Genomic DNA, 23,343 nt, shown 5'->3' with positions numbered 1-23,343 from the left:
TCTCCAGTCCTTTGGCACCTCCACTGTGTCTAGGGAAGACTGAAAGGTTATGGCCAGTGCCCCTGCAATTTCCACTCTTACTTCCTTCAATATCATTGGATGCATCTCATCAGATCCCAGTGCCTTGTCAACTTTAAGTACCAACAGTTTATCCAACCCTTCCTCATAATCAATTTTGAACCCTTCTAGTGATTAAGTTTCCTTCTCTGTGACTGTGGCCCTGGTAGCATCTGCTTCCTTGGTAAAAACAAATGCAAAGTATTCATTTAACACCTCAGCCGTGCCCCTTTCCTCCATGTGTAAATCCTCTTTTTGGTCCCTAATCGGCCCTACTCCTCCTTTTATCACCCTCTTACTATTGGTGTCTCAGTAGAAGACTTTGGGATTCCCCTTTATGTTGGCTGCAAATCTTTTCTCATAACCCCTCTTTGCTTCTCTTATTTGCTTTTTCACTTTCCCTCTGCATCTGGCTGTAGAGCCAGAAAAAATACAATATACCCCTTACTTCACGGTACCTATGGTCTTTCCCTGCCCATTGCTGCTCCGTTCCCTCTCTTGGAATTTACCAAAGCCAATCCGACATTCTGACATTCATCCCGCCAAAATGGGCAAGCTGCCCCTGGAGGCACAACAGGCAACAGCACTTCACCCAAATAATGTAAATGAAGCCTGAGGTCCAAATTCTAAGCTGACCTTGGGCCTCCAGGCTGATGCACATGCTCCATGCACAGCAGCCATTGCAGGCCCCAAAATGGTCTTAAATAAATTTCAATCCCTTAATCTGTGCAATTTCTGGGAGTTTCCACTTCCTCTTGTAAGAATCAGTACTTCCATCTGCAGTCATGAGACAGATTGGGGGAAGGGGAGGGATGGAGTATCTCTAATTATGGATCTCTGGCCCTGGCCCTGACCATGGAAAGGATCCTGGTGGAAAATTGGCACCCCCAAGAAGATGATACATACTGGCATCTGCAAGGTAGCATGTAAGCCTGGCAAGTGAACTTTTGGAGTGGAAACCATTGTGTTTTATTACTTGGAGGTATGCAGAAATGACTCTCTCCAGATTCTATGTGTGAATTATTACAATTCTTATAAAATGTCTGCTTTCTCATACTAACCGTTTGCTTTCACTTTCTCTGCAACCACAGCCACAGACTAACAGCACATAGCACAGTGAGCAATTAACAGACATGCATAATCAAACACAAACAATTGAACAATTGAACGAAACAGAAACAATTTTTGGTTTAAATGTTAATGAGTTATTTCTCATCCTGAGGACCAATGTAACCAGCACTGTGTCCAGAAAAGGGCCTGGAAACCTTAACTGTCTCAGGCTCAGGTCTCAAGACTCCAAAGATGCATCTAAATTGGCGCTGGAGCCCACCTTCCACAAGCAAATGAGATGCCCTCTCAATGAACTCAAAACTCTGGCCTATCCTGACAGTGTCTGATAAGGTCACAGATATTCTCAATTGCTATGCTAAGAAGTGATCCCGGGCTGGTATTGAGAACATCTGTAACATTAGTCAAACAGCGTGTACAGATACATTAAGTGAGTCAATGATGCATCGCCCTCCTAAACTAGTAATTTTATCTGCTTCCTCTGGATGCTTGACAGTAATGTGACTATCCCACAGAGCAGCAGGATTCTTTGAGAACCAAGAAATCATAAATTGCACCCATACACCCTTACGTACTCCTAAGCTAAATGCCTATACTTATGTTAAGAGGAGACAATTTCACCTTTTCATTGTGGAGCTCATTTTCAACCCTCATTATTACAACATGCAAATGATGCTCATTTTACTGGCCAGCAATGTTTTCATTTTAAGGAATTCAAATATACCACTGAATATACCAAAAGGAAGTCTTCAGGTGGTTCCTGGGAGGTGAGGATTATCCTAGAGAGCCATGGCTGAAGGCACTAGTGTCTTTTCCCAAGATACCACCTGAGTACTACAGTATAACAATGTCAATCCTTCCACAAGACTCATCATGGAGTGTGCCTTTGGCATAATGAAAGTGTGCTTCAAGCCCCAGGATGTAATATAAACTGTCTAGAATCTTAAGGTTTATTATGTTTTTTTTATGTTCGTTCATAGGATGTGGGCATCACTAGCTAGGCCAGCATTTATTGCCCATCCCTAATTGCCCTTGAGAAGGTGGTGTTGGCTGCCTTCTTGAACCACTGCAGTCCATGTGGCATAGGTACACCCACAGTGCTGTTGGGGGTGAGGGGGGAGTTATGCCAGGTGCTCCATCTGGTTTAATTCCTTACAGACATTCTAACAACGGTGATACAACTGAGTGGCTTACTAGACCATTTCAGAGGGCACTTAAGAGCCAACTACATTGCTATGGATCTGGAGTCCCATGTAGGTCAGAACAGGTAAGGAGGGCAGGTTTCCTTCTCTGAAGGACATTAGCGAACTAGATGTTTTTCTTTGTTTAACCACTATGGTTTCATGGTCATCATTAGACTTTCAATCCCAGATTTTTTTTGAAATTCAAATTCCACCATCTGCCATAGTGGGATTTGAATCCAGGTCCCCAGAGCATTACCCTGGTGATAATAACACTACACAACCACCTCCCCTTTATGTTATAAGTTGCAAAACTTTGCCTTACAAATACATTTTCTCAAGGCAAACCTGTAGGGCCAGGGGTCCAATGGACTGCGAGGGAATTAGCAGAAGGATCCTGAAGAAGTAACCTGTGACCACCTGCAAGACACAATAGTGAGGTGCTCATACAGAAAGTCTTCAACTGCAGTATTCAGAAGGGTTCAGCTGATTCTACTGCTGTAACTTCAGCAGAAGTTTAGCAGAGTCCCCGCAAAAACACTGTAAATGGCTAAAAACAGCCATTGAGGCCATTTTGCCTGGAAGGTGTTATGTTAGAAGATTAAGCGAACCTCATGGAAACTCTTCTTTCTTCTCTTGACTGCTTTAATACGGCCAGGCATTAGCAGAATTAAAAAGAGAGACAGCAGCACAGACACAGTTTATTGAAATCAATGGAAGTGAAAATTGGCAAAAGTGCATAAAGGCAGCTGATCTAATAATGGCATCTCCACTCTATCGCACACAGTCAAAATGACACCTCCCCCACCCCCCCCAGCCACATGTATAACACTCTTAACATCTCATAGGCATGACATATCACTGTCCCTTCCTGTTAATTCTCTGTATGCAAAATAAGTCAGTCATTTATTATATAATTATTCATGACTCACTAAAGCCAGTCCACCATCTGGAAGAAAGGAAAAACATAGAAAGGAGCATGTCTGAGATTACAGACTCCAGTACACATGATATGTCACCTCACTGTTACAACCCCGGAGATGCTATTGTTTGTCTGGAAGAACAGGAACTCATCTTCCAATGAGGCACCTTACAGCCTTCTGGACTTAACATTGAGTTCAACAACTTCAGACCATGAACTCTCTCCTCCACCTCACCTGCCTTTTTTAATCCCCTTTTTCTGCATTTATTTTTAATTTTTTATCCACTTAATTTTAATTTTATTCATTTATCTGTGGTTTTATCCCCTTTTTATCCCATTTTCTAACCTTTTTTCCCCCGCCACCGCCTCCTCTGCCCTCCCCATCCCCTACAGGGCCATCTGTTACTTGTTCCATGTTGTTCTTTCACACCATGCTATCCTTGTTCTGCTATTATCACATTCTGCTTTCTTACCTTTACACCACTATTAGCACCTTTTTTAGCACTAACCACTACCATTAACACCCCCTTTGTCCTTTAGTTCATGACATCTTTGTCAATCCCTCCTTTGTCCCCACCACTGGCCTTCTATCCAGCTCCACCTGCCCCACTCATAAGAACATAAGAACTAGGAGCAGGAGTAGGCAATTCAGCCCCTCGAGCCTGCCCCGCCATTCATTACGATCTTGGTTGATCTCATTTCAGCCTCAACTCCAATTTCCCGCCCTCTCCCCATAACCTTTCAACCCGTTACTAATTAAAAATCTGTCTATCTCCTCCTTAAATTTATTCATTGTCCCTGCAGCCACTGCACTCTGAGGTAGTGAATTCCACAGATTCACGACCCTTTGAAAAAAGTAATTCCTTCTCATCTCTGATTTAAATCTACCACCCCTTAGCCTAAAACTATGGCCTCTCGTTCTAGAATGCCCCAGAAGGGGAAACATCCGCTCCACGTCTACTTTGTCTATCCCCTTTAGCACCTTATATACCTCAACTAGATCTCCTCTCTTCCTTCTATACTCTAGCGAATATAGGCCTAAACTGCTCAATCTCTCCTCATAGGACAAGCCCCGCATCTCTGGAATCAATCTAGTGAACCTCCTCTGAACCGCCTCCAATGCAACTACATCCTTCCTCAAGTAAGCGACCAAAACTGTGCACAATACCCCAGGTGTGGTTTCACCAATGCCTTGTACAGTTGCAACAGCACTTCCCTATTTTTATACTCTATTCCTTTAGCAATAAATGCCAAAACTCCATTTGCCTTCCTTATTACCTGCTGCACCTGCATACCAGCTTTCAGCAATTCATGCACGAGGACACCCAAATCCCTCTGTACTGAATCATTCTGAAGTTTCTCTCCATTTAAATAATAAGTTGCCTTTTTATTCTTCAGACCAAAATGGATAACCTCACACTTATCCACGTTAAACTCCATCTGCCAAATTTTGGCCCAATCACCTAACCTGTCCATATCCATTTGTAAATTTCTTATTTCTTCATTGCAACTTACTTTCCCACCTATTTTGGTGTCATCTCCAAATTTAGCTATAGTACCTTCTATCCCTGAATCCAAGTCATTAATATAGATTGTAAATAGTTGGGGCCCAAGGACCAAACCCTGTGGCACCCCATTAGTTACAGTTTGCCATCCAGAAAAAGACTCCTTTATCCCGACTCTCTGCTTTCTGTTGGTTATCCAATCTTCTATCCAAGCTAATATATTACCCCTAACTCCGTGTGATCTTATCTTGTGTATTAATCTTTTGTGCGTCACCTTATCAAAGGCCTTCTGGAAATCCAGATATACTACATCTACAGGATCCCCATTATCCACTTTGCTTGTCACGTCTTCAAAAAACTCTAGCAAATTAGTCAGACATGATTTACTCTTCATAAAACCATGCTGACTCTGATTGGTTGCATTTTGACTTTCCAAATGCCCCATTACCACTTCCTTAATAATGGATTCTAACAAATTCCCAGCAACAGACGTTAAATTAACTGATCTATAGTTTCCTACTTTCTGCCTCCCCCGCTTTTTGAATAAGGGGGTTATATTAGCATTTTTCCAATCCACTGAAACCTTTTCAGAATCCAGGGAATTTTGGAATATTATAGCCAATGCATCCATTATCTGTGCTGCCACTTCCTTTAAGACCCTGGGATGTAGGCCATTAGGTCCTAGGGACTTGTCCCAATGGTTTGCTCAGTACTTTTTCTCTAGTGATGGTGAATGTTCTAAGTTCCTCCTTCTCTATATCCTCTGCACTACCTGTTACTATTGGGCTAGTACTAGTGTCCTCCACTGTGAAAACTGAGGCAAAATATTGATTAAGTGTCTCTGCCATTTCTGCGTTCCCCACTATTAACTCCCCAGTCGCATCCTCCAAGGGACCAACATTCACTTTAGCTACACTCTTTCCTTTTATATACTTGTAGAAGCTTTTGCCATCAGTTTTTACATTTTACGCTAGTTTTCTTTCATAATTTATCTTTGGTCTTTTTATTATTTTTTTAGTAACCCTTTGTTGATCTTTAAAAGTTTCCCAATCTTCCAGCCTGCCACTGACCTTTGCAATTTGGTATGCCTTGGTTTTTGCCTTTAAGTTATCTTTAACTTCCTCGCTTAGCCATTGATGCTTTCTCCCCCTCTTACCATCTTTCTTTCTCATTGGGATATATTTTACTTGGGAGGAAATGAATGTCTCCTTAAATACCTGTCACTGTTCATCAACTGTCCTACTTTGTAGTCTTCCTGCCCAGTCCACTAGGACCAAATCTGCCCTCATACCTGTGTAGTTACCTTTGTTTAACTCCAGAACACTAGTGTGGGACTCAGGTTTCTCACTCTCAAACTGAACTTGAAATTCTACATGCTATGATCACTCTTCCCTAGAGGATCCTTTGCTATGAGCTCATTAATTAATCCCATCTCATTACACAAAACCAAATCCAGAAAAGCCTGCTCCCTAGTTGGTTCCAAAACATATTGTTCCAAGAAACAATGTCTAATACACTCTATGAACTCTCCCTCAAAAAATAAAAAATACCTGGAAAAACTCAGCAGGTCTGGCAGCATCGGCAGAGAAGAGTACAGTTGACATTTCAAGTCCTCATGACCCTGCAACTGAGCTAAGTAAAAATAGGAGAGGGGTGAAATATATGCTGGTTAAGGGGAGGGTGGGGAGAGAGAGAAGGGGGGGCGGTGGTTGTTGGGACAAGCAAGCAGTGATAGGAGGAGATAACCAAAAGATGTCACAGACAAAAGAACAAAAAGGTGCTGAAGGTGGTGATATTATCTAAAAGAATGTGCTAATTAAGAATGGATAGCAGGACAAGCAAGGTACAGATAGCTCTAGTGGGGGTGGGGTGAAATAAGACTAAAAGGCATAAAAGGTATAGATAAATGATCGGTGGAATACATTAAAAATAATGGAAATAGGCGGGAAAAGAAAAATCTATATAAATTATTGGAAAAAACAAAAAGGAGGGGGAAGAAACGGAAAGGGGGTGGGGATAGAGGAGGGAGTTTAAGATCTAAAATTGTTGAACTCAATATTCAGTTCGGAAGGCTGTAAAGTGCCTAGTCGGAAGGTGAGGTGCTGTTCCTCCAGTTTGCGTTGAGCTTCACTGGAACAATGCAGCAAGCCAAGGACAGATATGTGGGCAAGAGAGCAGGGTGGAGTGTTAAAATGGCAAGCGACAGGGAGGTTTGGGTGATGCTTGCGGACAGACCGAAGGTGTTCTGCAAAGCGGTCACCCAGTCTGCGTTTGGTCTCTCCAATGTAGAGGAAACCGCATTGGGAGCAACGAATGCAGTAGACTAAGTTGAAGGAAATGCAAGTGAAATGCTGCTTCACTTGAAAGGAGTGTTTGGGCCCTTGGACGGTGAGGAGAGAGGAAGTGAAGGGGCAGGTGTTGCATATCTTGCGTTTGCATGGGGAGGTGCTGTAGGAGGGGGTTGAGGAGTAGGGGGTGATGGAGGAATGGACCAGGGTGTCATGGAGGGAACGATCCCTATGGAATGCCGCCAGGGGGGGTGAAGGGAAGATGTGTTTGGTGGTGGCATCATGCTGGAGTTGGCGGAAATGGCGGAGGATGATCCTTTGAATGCGGAGGCTGGTGGGGTGATAAGTGAGGACAAGGGGGACCCTATCATGTTTCTGGGAGGGAGGAGAAGGCGTGAGGGCGGATGCGCGGGAGATGGGCTGGACATGGTTGAGGGCCCTGTCAACTACCATGGGTGGAAAACCTCGGTTAAGGAAGAAGGAGGACATGTCAGAGGAACTGTTTTTGAAGGTAGCATCATCAGAACAGATGCGACAGAGGCAAAGGAACTGAGAGAATGGGATGGAGTCCTTACAGAAAGCGGGGTGTGAGGAGCTGTAGTCGAGGTAGCTGTGGGAGTCGGTAGGCTTGTAATGGATATTGGTGGACTCCCTGAAGGCTACCCTTGCCAATTTGATTAGTCCAGTCTATATGCAGATTAAAATCACCCATGATTATTGCCATGCCTTTCTCACATGCTCCCAGTATTTCCTGCTTTGTACTGTGCCCTACTGCTAAACTATCTTTTGGGGACCTATAGATAACTCTCACCAGGGGCTCTTTCCCTTGCTATTTCTTATTTCTACCCGGACTGACTCTACGTCTTGTTCTCCAGTGCCTATATCATTCCTCACTATAGCACTGATCTCTTCCTTTACTAACAAAGCAACACCACCTCCTTTTCCTTCCTGACTATCCTTCCAAAACACTGAGTACCCCTGGATATTCAACTCCCAAACCTGTTCTCCCTGTAACCACGTCTCAGTAATCACCACCAAATCATACCTATTTATCTCTATTTGCACTGTTAACTCATTAGTTTTATTCCGAAGGCTACGTGCATTCAGATACAAAGCCTTTAAGTTTGCCCTATTGTCAATTTTCCCTACTCTTATATGATTCTTAAACAGTATAAATTTCATCACATTTCCACTTCTCTTCAGCTCTGAAGAAGGGTCATACGGACTCGAAAGGTTAACTCTGTTTCTCTCTCCACAGATGCTGCTAGATCTGCTGCGTTTTTCCAGCATTTTCTGTTTTTTGTTTCAGATTTCCAGCATCCGCAGTATTTTGCTTTTATCGTTTGTCTGGATATTGGGCAGTCAAGGCAAATCTCTGATCACGAGGCTTCATTTCACAGACAAGCTTGAGATGCTGAACTGAAGAGCATATGTAATGATAAATCTATTTAAAACCTTGATTATACCGCACTTGGAGTATTATGTGCAGCTCTGGCCTTCATAGCACAAAAAGTGATATTGAAGCACTGGGAAAAATGCAGAAAATATTTACAAGAAATTGTAACTTTCAAGAAAGATTAACCAAGCTTGAGGATTTTTTATCTGGAAGAGAAAAAATATGGGGGTATCTTTAAATTATGAAGGGATTTGGTAGGATGGATATGAAGAGATTGTTTCCACTCATTCTCAATCTCACGCTGACCTCTTTCATTGGCCTCCTACATGTTCTAACCAAGTTCAACAGAAGCTCAAGGGACAACACCTCATCCTTCAAATAGGACGTTTACAGCTTTGCAGCCTCAACATTGAGGTAAAAATTTCAGATCATAATCACTACTCCTATTTTCCTGGGCAAATGGTAATGGTTCGACTGTTATTAGTTATAGTTCCTCTAGATCCGCCTTAGTTCCTTTACTTAAGATCATAAGAAATTGGAGCAAGAGTAGGCCTTTCGGCCCCTCAAGCCCGCTCCATTTTTCAATAAGGTCATGGCTGGACTTTCCTGCTTGCCCCCTCATAACCCTTGACTCCCTGATAGATCAAACATCTATCTAACTCAGCCTTGAATATATTCAATGACTCAGCCTCCTCTGTCCGCTGGGGAAGAGAATTCCAAGACTAACAGCCTTCTGGGATAAAAATATTCCTCCTCATTTCAGTCTTAAATGAGAGACCACATATTTTTAAACTGTGCCCCCTAGTTCTAGGCTCCCCCACAGGGGAAACATCCTTCCAGCATCCACCCTGTCAAGTATCCCAGGGTCTTATATGTTTCAATAAAATCACCTCTCATTTTTCTAAACTACAATTATCCCATTACCATCTCCTTTTGTCTTGCATCATTGTGCATCTTGCTATTTGATCTCTCCTGCCTTCCACCCTATCACAGGCATGTATGTCAAACATGAAAATGTCAGATTTTATGTATAGATTGTATCCGTGTTCAGTTTGATCTGTAGTCAGCAATTTTATAAGTTGTTTGTCGAATAGTCATTCCTAACTACCCTACTGCAAAAGATTATTTTATATTTTCTTCAGCGGATGAAGCTGGTTATGTTTTTGGAGGCAGCCCACAAGAATGATGACTCACAAACAGCTTGAAGAGCCCAAATTACCTGCTCATGGCTGGTAACGGTTGCCATGACAAATGAGAAGACTATACCACTTTCCCCAAAGGTAATATCTAATAAGTAAACAAAGTGTCTTTTGTTGAAGTTGCAAATTGAAAGCAATAGAATACAGCAGAACAAATGATGGTGCGACAAAAGTCCTATTGCAGCATTATGTTGAAAATGGGCTGCAGCTTGATTTAGAGATCACCTTTAGTGTTGCATTACTGATGCTAGGAGTCCCGAGGCATTGTGCAATCTTCACTTGCTGCTACAATGTTGATGGTTTACACTCTCCAAACATCATTAACTATTTTTTTGCTATCCAACTGAGCCATCTCATGACCAGTTCATAACATCCTAACATCCTGGCCTGTTTAGGCTTGTAGTACCTTATCTCAAGCTTGCTCGACTACTCCTCCATTTATGAGTACTGTGCTCAGCATGACTCATATCTTCCTTGAGAATGAATCTATGCAGAGATCTAAAGATTTTGCAAACAGAAATTTGAACAGACAGCAACACCAACCTTAACTTGAGGAACCACAGTGTTCTTGCATTATTATGAAATTCAAATACATAAGTAATTGTGGCAACGAGGAGAGATTGGGGTAACTACGTGGATAGGTTGGGGTTATTTTCCTTAGAACAAAGAAGGCTGAGAGGTGACTTGATTGAGGTGTACAAAATTATGAGGGGAATAGATAGAGTGGACAGGATAAAATTGTTTCCCTTGGTGGAGAGTTCTAGAACCAGAGGACATAGATTCAAGATAAGTGGCAGAAGGTGTAGGGGGGACATGAGGAAGAACTTTTTTATGCAGAGGATAGTGAGTATCTGGAATTCGTTGCCCAAGTTGGTGGTAGAGGCAGAAACTCTAAACTCTTTTAAAAAGTACCTGGATCTGCATCTTAAGTGCTGTAAGCTGCAGGGCTATGGGCCGGGTGCAGGAAGGTGGGATTAGAAAGGGCATCTGGGTGTCCTCGGGCTGCCATGGACAAGGTGGGCCGAATGGCCTCCTTCTGTGCTGTAACTTTTCTATGGTTCTATGGTAGTTCAATTTTTACAATATTGTTCCAAACCTACTGCATGTTAAGTCAATGGCACTGAAATTCCATGGTCACTTCTGTTGTAACTTTGATGGGGTTGAGTAGAACTTAGTTATGCCAAACATTGTGAAGATCTAGTTCATAATTCATATATTTTAAAATATAGCTTTGATTTTTAGGAAGTAAAGTGTTAACTGTAAGACAAATGGAATCACTTGGTTTAAGAAACTGGTATGCATCTAATGTAAATGGAAATCAAACAAACTTGAGTTGATTACATCTAAAAGGTAACTTGTATTTATCTTACATGGTCAGAGTTAGAATTGTAAACCCTGAACAATGGAGGACCCAAATCTGGACCTCTTGGTAGAATCAGGGTGTCTAGTATTATCTCAATAAAAGAAGCTAAAAGCCAGCAATTCTGGGAAATAGAGTTGTAAAGCTCCATTAGAGATATAGGGTGGAATCATCCCAGGTTTACACTCAGTGCGGTAGTGGGCGGGAGAAAGGATGTTTTACCCTCCGAAAACATTCAGGGATCGCTGGCGGGCAGGCTCGAATTTCCCTTCCACGCCATGACTTCGGTGTTTCCTCACACCGAGTGCCATATTTAAAGCGCACCAGAGCTCATGCCTACTTCATGTCTTCAGGTCGGACTGCTCCAGGTGACAGATAGCCCCGAAGACAAAGAAGGCGGAAGCCCCCAAATTTTGTGACACTGGGCACGGTGGAAGGCCAACTGTAACCACACTCTGCCCCCTGGAGGTCCACCAGAGTCACCAATCCAGCCTGGGAGGCAGTGGCAGCGGTGGTCATTGCCAACGGAGCACAGAGGAGTTCAGCCATCCAGTGCAGGAACAGGATGAATGCTGTCACCCATTCTGCCAGGGTAAGTCAACCGCCTCATCACTCTTAACGCACACACTCACAAACCCATCACACATCGAGAGGGATCTCACATCTTAAAGGACAATACCACTAACACTCAGACAGACACTCACGTCTCCACCAGGCTCATATCCTTTAGAGCTCGTGTCCTCATCCTGTCCCTGGCCCTGCTCACCACATAAACATTGCACACAGTGCCATGCATCCTGCTCATACTCTCTCCATCTGTTTTCATGCAGGAGAAGCTGGCTCACAACAACAGGGAAGTCCCAGACTGGGGTTGGATTGGCCCACATTAGGCCCCTCACTCGCTTTGAGGAGTGTGCCATTGTGCTGACTGGTGAGGATGCAGATCGTGCCTGTGGCAACAGTGAGGTCAGCGGTGAACACCCCCCTGAGGATCCTGCATCACATCATCCCTCTCAGCAGCTGTGAGTGCTCTCTCTCCTGCTTTTCACTCTGCTGACATACATTAATTATCCCTACTTTGGTTCACTGGGAGCTCTGCCAAGTGACCGACACCCTCAGCCAGCCAGCCCCTCAGCTCCATCCAGGGCCTCACCTCCAGCAAAGAGGACACGTGTCCACAACAGGAGGAGGCACATTCAGCCGAGCTCCCCAGCTGTGGAGGACTGCCGGGAAAGAGGTATCTGTGAGGTCAGAGTCAGATGATGAGCTTCTGGATTTGGCCTTCCAACTCATTGTAGAGAGTCAGCAGAAGGCATGGGAACATCACGCAGAGCTGTTGGAAGCCCTCAACAAAGTGCCACGCGAGTTGAAGGAAAGCGTCCGCCTGCTCTCTGCTGAAGTGATGCCCACATGTGTGCGAATGGAGGCCTCCATGGGGAAGATGGCAGACGCCATGGAGACCCTGGTCCAGCAGAATGCGGAGATGCGCGCAGACCTGCACTCCATCGCGGTCACCATGGGTGAGTTCCTGCAGTGGCAACACGAGAGGAAAATGGGGCACTTCAACTTTCCTCCAAGTGCTCCTTGGAGTAAAGTTGGGCCCCTCGGGCACCCGAAGAGAGGAGGAGCAGCTGCTGAACACCCCTGGGTCATCCACTCAGGAATCTCAGATGCTGTACTGTCCTTACGAGTCCCTTTTGCCTGTGAGCCCCTCAACCTCATCTTCTGTCACCGCAGAGGGAACAGCTGGCCCACAGGAGGACAGCCAAAGCAAGTTGGGGCCCTCACGGCCTCGGGTCTCCAGTGGATGTATGCCAAAGTCATCAGAGGCAACAGGGCCAACCAACCATTGCACATGCTGTCTTCAACCTTTGCTGCGGATGTCAGGGCAGCACCTAAAAAAAATGACAGGCCTAGAAAAGTTAAGAAATTCTGGTCACAAATGGTTGTACGGGTGAGCACGTTTTGTTCCTTTATAATCTGACAATATGCTCTCTTTCACTGAATAATGTAAAATGTTTTCTTTTAGCTTCATTTACAGGCTTCGCGAGTCCTCTCACTGCATCCTACCACTGCCCCGCCACCACTAGCAGTTTGGTTGCACGCAGCTGGACTATGAGTGATTCTGGAAGAAGTGTGTATGTGGCACGGTCTTTCAGAGACTCATGCAAGCATTCTCCCACGCACACGGAGCCTTCCTCCATCACACTCATCTCAATGTCCTGAGCATTTTCAATGCTGCCTGCTGGGGTTCACTTTCAGTTGTCCATCTGAGCTGAGCTGCATCTCCGCCCACCCACTGATCACACTCCTAGGCACCACCTGTGCCCACCCAACACGAGGCTCTGCTCACTTTTGATTTGAAAATCATGGTTGTTGTCAAGTTTCTTGTAAGCTCCCCCATTCTTTCCCTTCCCCCAGTCACCCACGTCCTTTCCCCCATTGCTTTTGACCCCGCCCCAGCATCACGTTCCACTTCCCCACTGTCACCGACCATCCCAAACTCATGTCCAGGTGAACATGCACATCCCTACCTTCCTGAGAATCCAACCCCCATCCACATTGACCTCCCTGGCCGCCGCTTTCCCAAGTGGTATTGTCGCTGGACCAGTGATCCAGAGACCCACGGAAATGCTCTGGAGACCTGGGTTCGAATCCCACCACAGCAGATGGTGGAATTTGAATTCAATAAAAGTCTGGAATTAAAAACCTAATGATCATGGAGCCATTGCCAATTGTTTTAAAAACCCATCTGGTTTACTAATGTCCTTTAGGGAAGGAAATCTGTTGCCCTTACCTGGTCTGGCCTACATGTGACTCCAAACCCACAGCAATGTGGTTGACTCTTAAATGCCCTTTGAAATGGCCTAGCAAGCCACTCAGTTGTAACAAACTGCTACAAAGTCTCAAAAAAGGTATGAAACCGGATGAGTATATCGCCGTTGCTGCACTGTAGCTGCGTCAAAATTCTGAAACTCCCTTCCTACCACCACTGTGGGTGTACGTACACAACATGGACTGCAACGGTTCAAGAAGGCAGCTCACCACTACCTCCCAAACTAGGGATGGGCAATTAAACTGGCCCAGCCAGTGAAGCCCATATCCCATGAATGAATTAAAAAAAACCCAGAGTCTGTGTCTGTCTCCGTGTCCCCACCAATCACCCTCGCCATCCCTTCTACCTCTATCATCGCACCCTCACCCTTCCACCCTTCCAGCTCACTCTGCTGCCTTTCATTCTCGCCATTCCCTCCTAGCAAGCCCTCCCTCAGCTCACTCCCAAGGAGGCAGTCCTTGACTCCAGAGACCTCTCCCTTGCATGTCCACCTGGACATTCCCCTCCTCCATCCATACTTCTTCCTCCACCCTTACTCCTTCCTCCCTCCGGACTCCTTCCCCCCTCTGAAATCCTTCATCCCTCCGACCTCCTTTATCCCCCTGGAATCCTTCACCCTTTCAAACCCCTTCCCCCCCACCCCCTCCCAAACTCCTTCCCTCCCCAAACTCCTTCCCCACTCTGAATTCCTTCCCTTACAACTTCCTGTCCCCCTGCACCTACCTCCCCATTTTCTGTATTCTCCCCCATTACACCCTCCTCCCTCCTCCCCTTCCCAACCTCACCCTCCCCTGACACCTTTGCTCCCCCCTTCCTCTCCCAGTCAAACCTAGAGCTTCCTCTCCCACCACCACCCTGCCCCACCACCACCCCCCCACCCTCCGCTACATTTTCCTCTCCCACTCATAGCTGGACCTTCCTCCTTGCCACCCCCTCGCCGATCATCTGTAGTAGCCTATGGCCAAGACTGAGAAGTGCCAAATCAGACCTGAGACATCAACAGAGACCTCCCACTTTCCATGGGCTGCTTCGCAGCAGAGCCACGTCCATGAGAATCCACCCAGCACGCGATGCACGTGTTCCTCCAGGGACCGGTACCTGAAGGGCTCCAGCATCTTCTGCTCCTTGGATGTCCACGAACTGAGCAAGGCCCTAACAGTAAGTCTCAACTTCTGCATGTCATGCTTATTCAGGTGTGTACTTGGCTAATGTGTTTTCCCACCGGCATAACAGAAAATCTGGCATGGGGGGTGCAATTCCGGTTGGACTTTACTTTGCATCCTGTTAGCAGGATTAGTGTTCCGCCATGGCAGACACCATCGGGTGATCCCGCTGTGCTTTCACCCCGGCGTGGAACCGATTTTTGACCTTCTCACCATATTGACGACACTCCAAGATGCCCATTGTCAACCGGCCAGAAAATTCCAGCCTTAAATTACACTCAAGGCAATACAAGCCTAATCAATGTAACCTGTCCTCAGAATTTAACCCTTACAGCCCCCAAATCATTCTTGTGAATCTGTGCTACAACCCCTCCAACATTAATATATCCTCCTTGAGATGCAATACCAAAATGGAACAGAGTCCTCTAAATGGGATTTAATTAGAACTTTATATAACTGTAACATAACTGCTCTCACAGATACTATGCAATCAAAGTATACATTAGATTCATAAGACACATATAATTTGTTTGATAATGAAGCATGATTAAATATTTTACTACATTAAAAACACTATATAAATGCACATTGTCGTTGTATTTAGTGAATGTAAGATTCTGAAGATACAACAAAGATAGGAGCCATTAATATATTTTTTTAAAATGATTAACTATTTCAACATAATCCTTTAGAACAGAATCTTTTGTTCAAATGATATACAGAGTGGGAATTTGCTGTAATGGCAACAAGATGGTTGGCTGCACTCATCTTCTACTGCTGATCCAAAGCCAAAGTTTGCTGGGAAATTTGTTATCATACACTGCAGCTCAGAAGTGCCCTTTGCTCAACTCTATGCACTGCATACATTTGTAATAATTATCTTTTCAGATATTCTGGCAATTTACAATCTATGGCCTAGAAATTGGGTTGTGTAGTTACACAGGAACTATATGGCCTACTAACACCACAAAATGGCAGTAAGAAATGCATCAACAGTTACATTTGGTAAAAACAAACAAAAGAAGACCTTTTCTCATAACTGAAGCAGATGTTAGCCCATTTGCACATGCAAATAAGGGTCTAATGCCTGAATGAGGTCTCTGCTGCACTGAAGCAATTATACCCTCATTGTGAGTTAAGCTTAGAGAGGCCTGGACTACTAATGACTTGGTAAGTTGTATTCTTATGACAAACCAACAACTTCATGGTTACTTTTCCCAGTATCAGTTTTTAATCTTCTGTGTTGTAACAAAAACGTAGAATAGAGAAGGATTACTGAGGTGACAACTTTCTGAAAGTAGATGAATTCAAATGAGTTAAATCTATAGAAGGAAGACTGAAGTTTTTTTTTAATGTCTACCAGAATACTGTGGAATGTTTACTGCAGAGTAATTTCAAAGCTACTTCATAACCCTAATTCAATCATGACAATAGTAAAGAATGCACAGTTAAACTAAACAGATTGCAAAGCGATTCTGCCATGTACATGCTGTGTGTTATGGGCTGTATTTTCCATCCATTGACCAGAAAAGGCATAATTATAAATCAGGAGTGAAGTCAGTGGAATGAAGTTTGCCAAGATGTTTGAGACAAACAAGTAGACAGCATTTTGGCTTCCCCGCAGTTGCAGTATACTTGAAACTAGTACACTTTAAAACATACACAGGCTGTCAGCTGAATTTGTTCATCTTTTTAACTTTGGCAAAGAGATGGCCTTGTTACAACAGAATCTAACCAACCTTCAGATGTGTATAAGCATGTGTGCCCTACATTGTTCCGTGCAGGTATGAATCTCAGCTCTAATATTAAAATACCACTAGCTTTTCATAGATTTACTGAAAGAAAGGCTTACTATAATTATATGCTACAAAGAATCATTCTGCAGTTATTTAATCCAATCAATACATGTAAAACAAGCTGTAAAATAAAAATGAATGCATAAAAGTATGGCATCATTCTAACAGCGAGTTTTAAGATCTACTTGAAATTGGAAAATAAACAATAAAAACCCATTTCAATAACATAACAGATAAAAGAAAAGAATGCAATGATTAATATGTTAAATGTTTTCCTTGAATATCTTACAGTACCCATATATACGTGTCATCATTTTGAGTAGAGTATTGTGAAAATAAGAATAATTTCAAAATCTGTGCAACAATTTAATTTCTATCTATAAATGATATTGTGATTTTGTTCATTTTAAGCTGTCAGGTCAGCACACTTGTGGGACATAAACAATGGCTCATACTTCTAATGTATCACAGGTTGCAAATAGCACCATATTTTTCTTTGTTTTTCTATCAATGATGAAGGGTTCTCAAAATTCCCACATTTTTCATATCATCAACAAGGATATGACTTTTGAAATTTTATGGCAGAGGACCCAACTGCTGAGTTAAGTATAGAACCCTGCAGCCCGTGAAGGCCTGGGACTGGACATGCCCGGGCTTGTTGAGTACAGTGTGGATTGTTGCCTGTAACCAGACAACGAGAGGAGACAGAATACGCATTCTTCCCTTTAAAACAATCAACCCAGAGAAAGACTTTATCTTACACGAAACTAAAGCCCATCAAAATCTTGCATAAATAATCGCTACTAACTACTAAGGCAGGAAGGCAGCAATCAATGCAATCATGCGAACCCATCAATACTCCACACATACAATGGTTTCAGTTCAAGACTAGTTACAGGGACAGGAAGACAACGATAAGCATCATGCGAGCCCATTAAAAGCAATGAGACAATAATCACCAGAAGAAGCCCACCAAAATCAGACAAAGAACTGACCTTGATTTGGATTTAAATAAGAAATTCGAAAAAACAGTATAACTGGGCCACCAGGTACGAAGGGAGGAGGGTGAACAGTTTTTGGAGTGGTGGAAGCAGAGTTTAAGCAGGGAGCTGAGCCAAGCGGAGGAAGGAGATCTGGAGGTTTGCAGGCCCGCAGGCAACATCACAGCGAGGGGCATGGGGTGGCAGGCTCAACCGAAGAAAACAAGGCCGCAACCGTAGCCCTCCACGAAGATCGACCACCCACAACCGCACCCTCCACCCAAATGAAGAACCTTCGCAGATTCCACAGACCAGGACCACGTGGGGATGGCAGGCCCCAGAGGACACAAAGAGCATAGCCCAAAACTGCAACCGGCTTACCTGGCTGGATTTCGAACTGTCAAGGAACCCTGGTTGGTGAGCATGATCCCTGACCTCTCCTAGTTCAATTTAGTTAGGTTTTGGGGGTGGGACAAGGGTAAGGGGATTAGTAGCGTGATTTTCCCTCATTATGCCGTGTGTTCCCCATTCTTAACTAAGTGTACTTTGTAGGTCTGCATAGCCTCAGTGTAATCCTAATGTTATAAGTTCATTTGTGACTTCAATAAACCCAGTTTTTTTTTTCTTGCACCAAAACCAGTTGTCTGCTGCACTTAGTCACAACCCCCAAATAAGTCCAAGGTCTAGAACCCAGGGAGTGGGAGTGATTCGGACCGCTCAGAAGTCAGAGGTGAAGCTGACTCACACCACCACCCCCTACAATGATTATTGTTTAGATATATCCAATATATTTTTAATTATGTTTTGCACACTTCCTACCTATAAATTGTATTCTTAGTCATGTTTTTGTCACATTTTAGTGTCAGTTTTTATGATACGTCTTTATACTCACATTTATAATCATAACTGTCTTTGTAAGTTTGTCACCCTGTAGTCATATCCTCAAGCCACTTTGCCTCTGTAAGCTTCAAAGCCGATACTGATGGCAGAGAAACTCCTGTGCTCCTATAATATCTTTGCAGGACAGAAACACTGGAGCATGGATTTCTAATACCCAAATGAAACTTGTTTATTCTGCTTTGCTTATATCTATACATACACGAATGGCCACATGCTATTACATGCCTCCACCTTAATGAAAATGTTACATAAAGTTCAAATTCTATACAACTAATATACATTTCTTGTTTTTCATATGTTTACTAATCTAACTCCTGCAGTGATGTCCTGGAGCTGAATTGACTGACCTCCAACAACCACAACCATCTTCCTTTGCGCTAGGTATGACTCCAACCAGCGGAGGGTTTTCCCCCTAATTCCCATTTGCTCCAGTTTTGCTAGGGCTCCTTGATGCCATACTCAGTCAAATGCTGTCAAGGGCAGTCACGCTCACCTCACCTCATGAGTTCAGCTCTTTGGTCCATGTTTGAACCATGGCTGTATTGAGGTCAGGAACTGAGTGGCCCTGGCGGAAGCCAAACTGGGAGTCAGTGAGCAAGTTATTGCTAAGCAAGTGCTGCTTGATAGCACTGCTGATGACCACTTCCATTACTTTGCTGATGATCGAGAGTAGGCTGATGGGGCGGTAATTGGCCAGGTTGGATTTGTCCTGCTTTTTGCGTACAGGACATACCTGGCAATTTTCCACATAGCCTGGTAGATGCCAGCGTTGTAGCTGTACTGGAACAACTTGGCTAGGGGCATGGTAAGTTCTGGAGCACAAGTCTTCAGTACTATTGCCGGAATATTGTCAGGGCCTATAGCCTTTGCAGTATCTGGTGCCTTCACCCATTTCTTGATATCACATAGAATGAATTGAAGTGGCTGAAGTCTGGCATCTTTGATGCTGGGGACCTCCAGAGGAGGCCGAGATGGATCATCTGTTTGGCACTTCTGGCTGAAGATTGTAGCAAATGCTTCAGCGTTATCTTTTGCACTGATGTGCTGGGCTCCTCCATCATTGAGGATGGGGATATTTGTGGAGCCTTCTCCTCCAATGAGTTGTTTAATTGTCCACCACCATTCACGACTGGATGTGGCAGGACTGCAGTGCTTAGATTTGATCCGTTGGTTGTGGGATCACATGGCTCTGTCCATCACTTGCTGCTTTGCAGTTTGGCATGCAAGTAGTTCTGTATTATAGCTTCGCCAGGTTGACAGCTCATTTTTAGGTATGCCTAGTGCTGCTCCTGGCATGCCCTCCTGCACTCTTCATTGAACCAGGGTTGATCCCCTGGCTTGATGGTAATGGTAGAGTGGGGCGTATGCCAGGCCATGAGGTTACATATTGTGTTCGAGTACAATTCTGCTGCTGCTGATGGCCCACAGCGCCTTATGGATGCCCAGTCTTGAACTGCTAGATCTGTTCAAAATCTATCCTATTTAGCGCTGTGGTAGTGCCACACAACACAATAGAGGGTATCCTCAATGTGAAGATGGGCCTTTGTCTCCACAATGACTGTGCCATGGTCACTCCTATCGATACTGTCATGGACAGGTACATCTGTGGCATCTCCTTGAGGAGAAGGGGAAGCTGAAGTGAGATCAAGCTGCCCCACACCCCTCTCGCATTGACACTGTTGGAGGCCAATTTGCATCAGCGATGGAGTTCAGCCCACACAGCAGTACAGGAACGATGTCCTGGACCAAGGTCTCCATGGCGGCTGCCATCCTACCAGTGTTGACCTCGATGCCTTGGCATGCAGTCACTGTCACCTCAGTCTGAAGGTGGATGGACTCCTTCATCATGCCTTGTAATCTTAGGAGTGCAGCGGACATCCCTTCCTGATGTTCCCGAGCTTGCCTTTGCAGCTCCAGCAACTGTGACATGACCGAGCCCAGAGATTCATCATCTGACTCGGACTCAGCAGCGTTCTGGCCTCCAGCAATCTTCCGAGTGCCAGAGACTGGGAAGTCCCTGTCGCCAACTGCTGTGGATCAGACAGTGCTATGTGCTCAACAGATTGTGATCCTGAGGCTACTCTAAATCTTAGTCCCACCGAAATGTGTGTCTTTGTGCTGGTGGAGGGTGTGGGTGAGCGCAGTGAGGGGGCTTCAAGGAGGGTGCCTTCAGATTCCTCTTCATAAGTTTATTCGGGGCTTGATTGGAGGCCCTGGGTCATGGACTCTGTTGGCTGTTTTCCAGATGTGCCTGCGAAAGTAAGGAGAGATAATTACCGCATGGCTGTTGCCTGTGAAAGTGGACACATCACTCACAGCATGGTTGTCTGATGGATATTGCACTGCTAGGCCCTCACTTGGTAGAGCACAACCGACCTCACCGTCAGCACAGGAATGGTCCAGATCATTGCCGGCCAACTGGGTGGCTCTGTTTTCAAAGTCCATGAGGACCTTGATTTCAGGCATTCCTCCCTCTTGTTGTCTGCCAGCCTGTCCTGTATAAATAGAGATGGAGTGAGAGTAAGCAGGATGCCTGCCAAGCCAGATGTTAAATATGCCTGGCATGTGTGGGTGGTGAGTGATCCCAAGGATGGGATGAGGACAATGTATGTGTGTATGAGAGAGTAAATGGTGATGTCCCTTGAACTGGCAGTGAGTGAGGGCCCTGTGGACGTGTGAAAGGGTTGTTAGTGTGTGAGTTGAGTGTGATGAGAAGGGTGACTTACCTTGGTGGAATGGAAGAGATAATTCATCCTCTTGTGGCACTGGGGGGCTGTCTGCTTTTGTAGGGCATTGGCGTTGACCTCCACTGCCACTGCCTCCCAAGGCAGATTGGTGATGCCGCTGCCATCCTGGGCCTCCACTGCATCTGAAAGGTGCTCGAGGGACACGTCATTGAACCTGGGGGCTGCAGTCTTTTTGCCTTTCGGAGCCATCCTGTCTTCCGTAATGCAGTCATGGGCTGGAAGCAGTGAGATGTGTACATGCGGCTAGACTTTAAACATGGCACCCGATGTGATGAAGCCACAAGATGATGGTGTGGCGGGTGAATGAGAGCCCGCCCGCCATGGAAATGGCATATTTCCCGGCAATGCATAATTAATGCGGTGGGTTTCAGGTGATACGCGGTGAAAAGCCGCCATTGTTGCCGGCGGGTAAAGCATCATTTTACCCAGTCTCCACCGCACCTAGTGCAAATCTGGGACAATTCTGCCCAAAATCTTCAACAGTGGCATGTCTTTTGGCTTTAATGCTCATATTCTTTAATGGCACATATCCATGAGAATTTCATATATTTCTGGGCCTGATTTCAATAAATATCACCCATTTCCTTTCCTCAATGCCTGAGTAACAGTTGGATTATCAGGATCTTCGAGGATATTATTAGTAGTGAAAAACATCTTGAGCCCGCCATATGTGCATCAAAGGACTATCTATCAGAACTATACTCTCCCGGACGCCTAATAGTACCTGTTGATGCAGCCAACTTCAAAGATCAATCCACCCATGTGTACAAACAGTCTTTTCTTTAAGATAAAACCATAAGGCGTAGGCGCAGAAGTAGGCCATTCAGCCTATCTTCTCAACCTCTCCTCATAAGAAAATCCCTCCATACCCTGGATCAACCTACTGAACCTTCACTGGACTGCCTCCAATGCTAGTATATCCTTCCTTAGATAAGGGGACCAAAACTGTTCACAGTATTCTAGGCGTGGTCTAACTAGTGCCTTATATTATTTCTCAGCAAAAAAAGAGCCTCACAGCTCCTCTGCTGGTTTGTTGGAAACCTCTCCAAACCAAATTTGTTCAACTAGGGAATCCACAGTCCCACCTCATTTCCAGACTCTGATATCTTTGGAGGACAGAAATGATGCAACACACAAATCAGGCTGAATTTTCCCCCCGTTGGGGGGGATGTTGAAGGGCGGGCACGTGCAGGTGCACTTCCAATCGGCTCCCCCGATCGGAGGCGAGGCGCCATTTTACGTGGGCGGGCCAATTATGGCCCGCCCAGCGTGATGTCCACAGGGAAGTGCTATGCGCTTCCTGTGCAGGGGTGGGGGGAATGCCTAAAATCAAGAGTGCGGTCTTTCGCACATGCGCAGGAAAGAGCGCACTTGTCCCCCTGAGGCTAAGTGCTGCCTCTGGGAGATCGCCTCTACTTACAAAAATATTAAAAATAGAAAAAAAAAATTCCCTTACATGTCTCCTCATGTGACAATGTCACATGAGTTGGGACATGTTCATAATTTCCAAAAAAACTTTATTAAAATTTTTAAAACCCTACATGAAACCTCATCCCACCTGTGAATGAAGTTTCATGTTTTTTCTACTTCCCGCCGGGGCTCCTGGCCTGCCCGCCAACCTTAAGGTTGGACAGGCAGGTTCACTAATTACTTTATTGCTCTGTCAATGGCCTCAATTGGCCATTGACAGGTTGGCGAGCGCGCAGCTGATTTTGCTGCGCCCCCGCCTTCCTGAAAATTTAAATGGGGCGTGGTGACGTCGGGAGTTCCGCCCAACATCACCATGTGTCATTTTATGCGTCGGCGAGCGGGCCCTGCTCCCGCTCACCGACGTTTAAATCCAGCCCATTGTGTTCCAATATCCAACTGGAACGGTTTATTCTGGTTTGCTTATATACATACATACACCAATAGCCACAAGAGGGTGCTATTACAACCCCAAACA

The sequence above is a fragment of the Cetorhinus maximus genome, chromosome 1 (assembly GCF_964194155.1).
Source record: "Cetorhinus maximus chromosome 1, sCetMax3.hap1.1, whole genome shotgun sequence".
NCBI classification, from domain to species: Eukaryota; Metazoa; Chordata; class Chondrichthyes; order Lamniformes; family Cetorhinidae; genus Cetorhinus; species Cetorhinus maximus.
The sequence above is the reverse complement of the archived record's forward strand: the minus strand, read 5'-3'. Positions refer to the sequence as shown.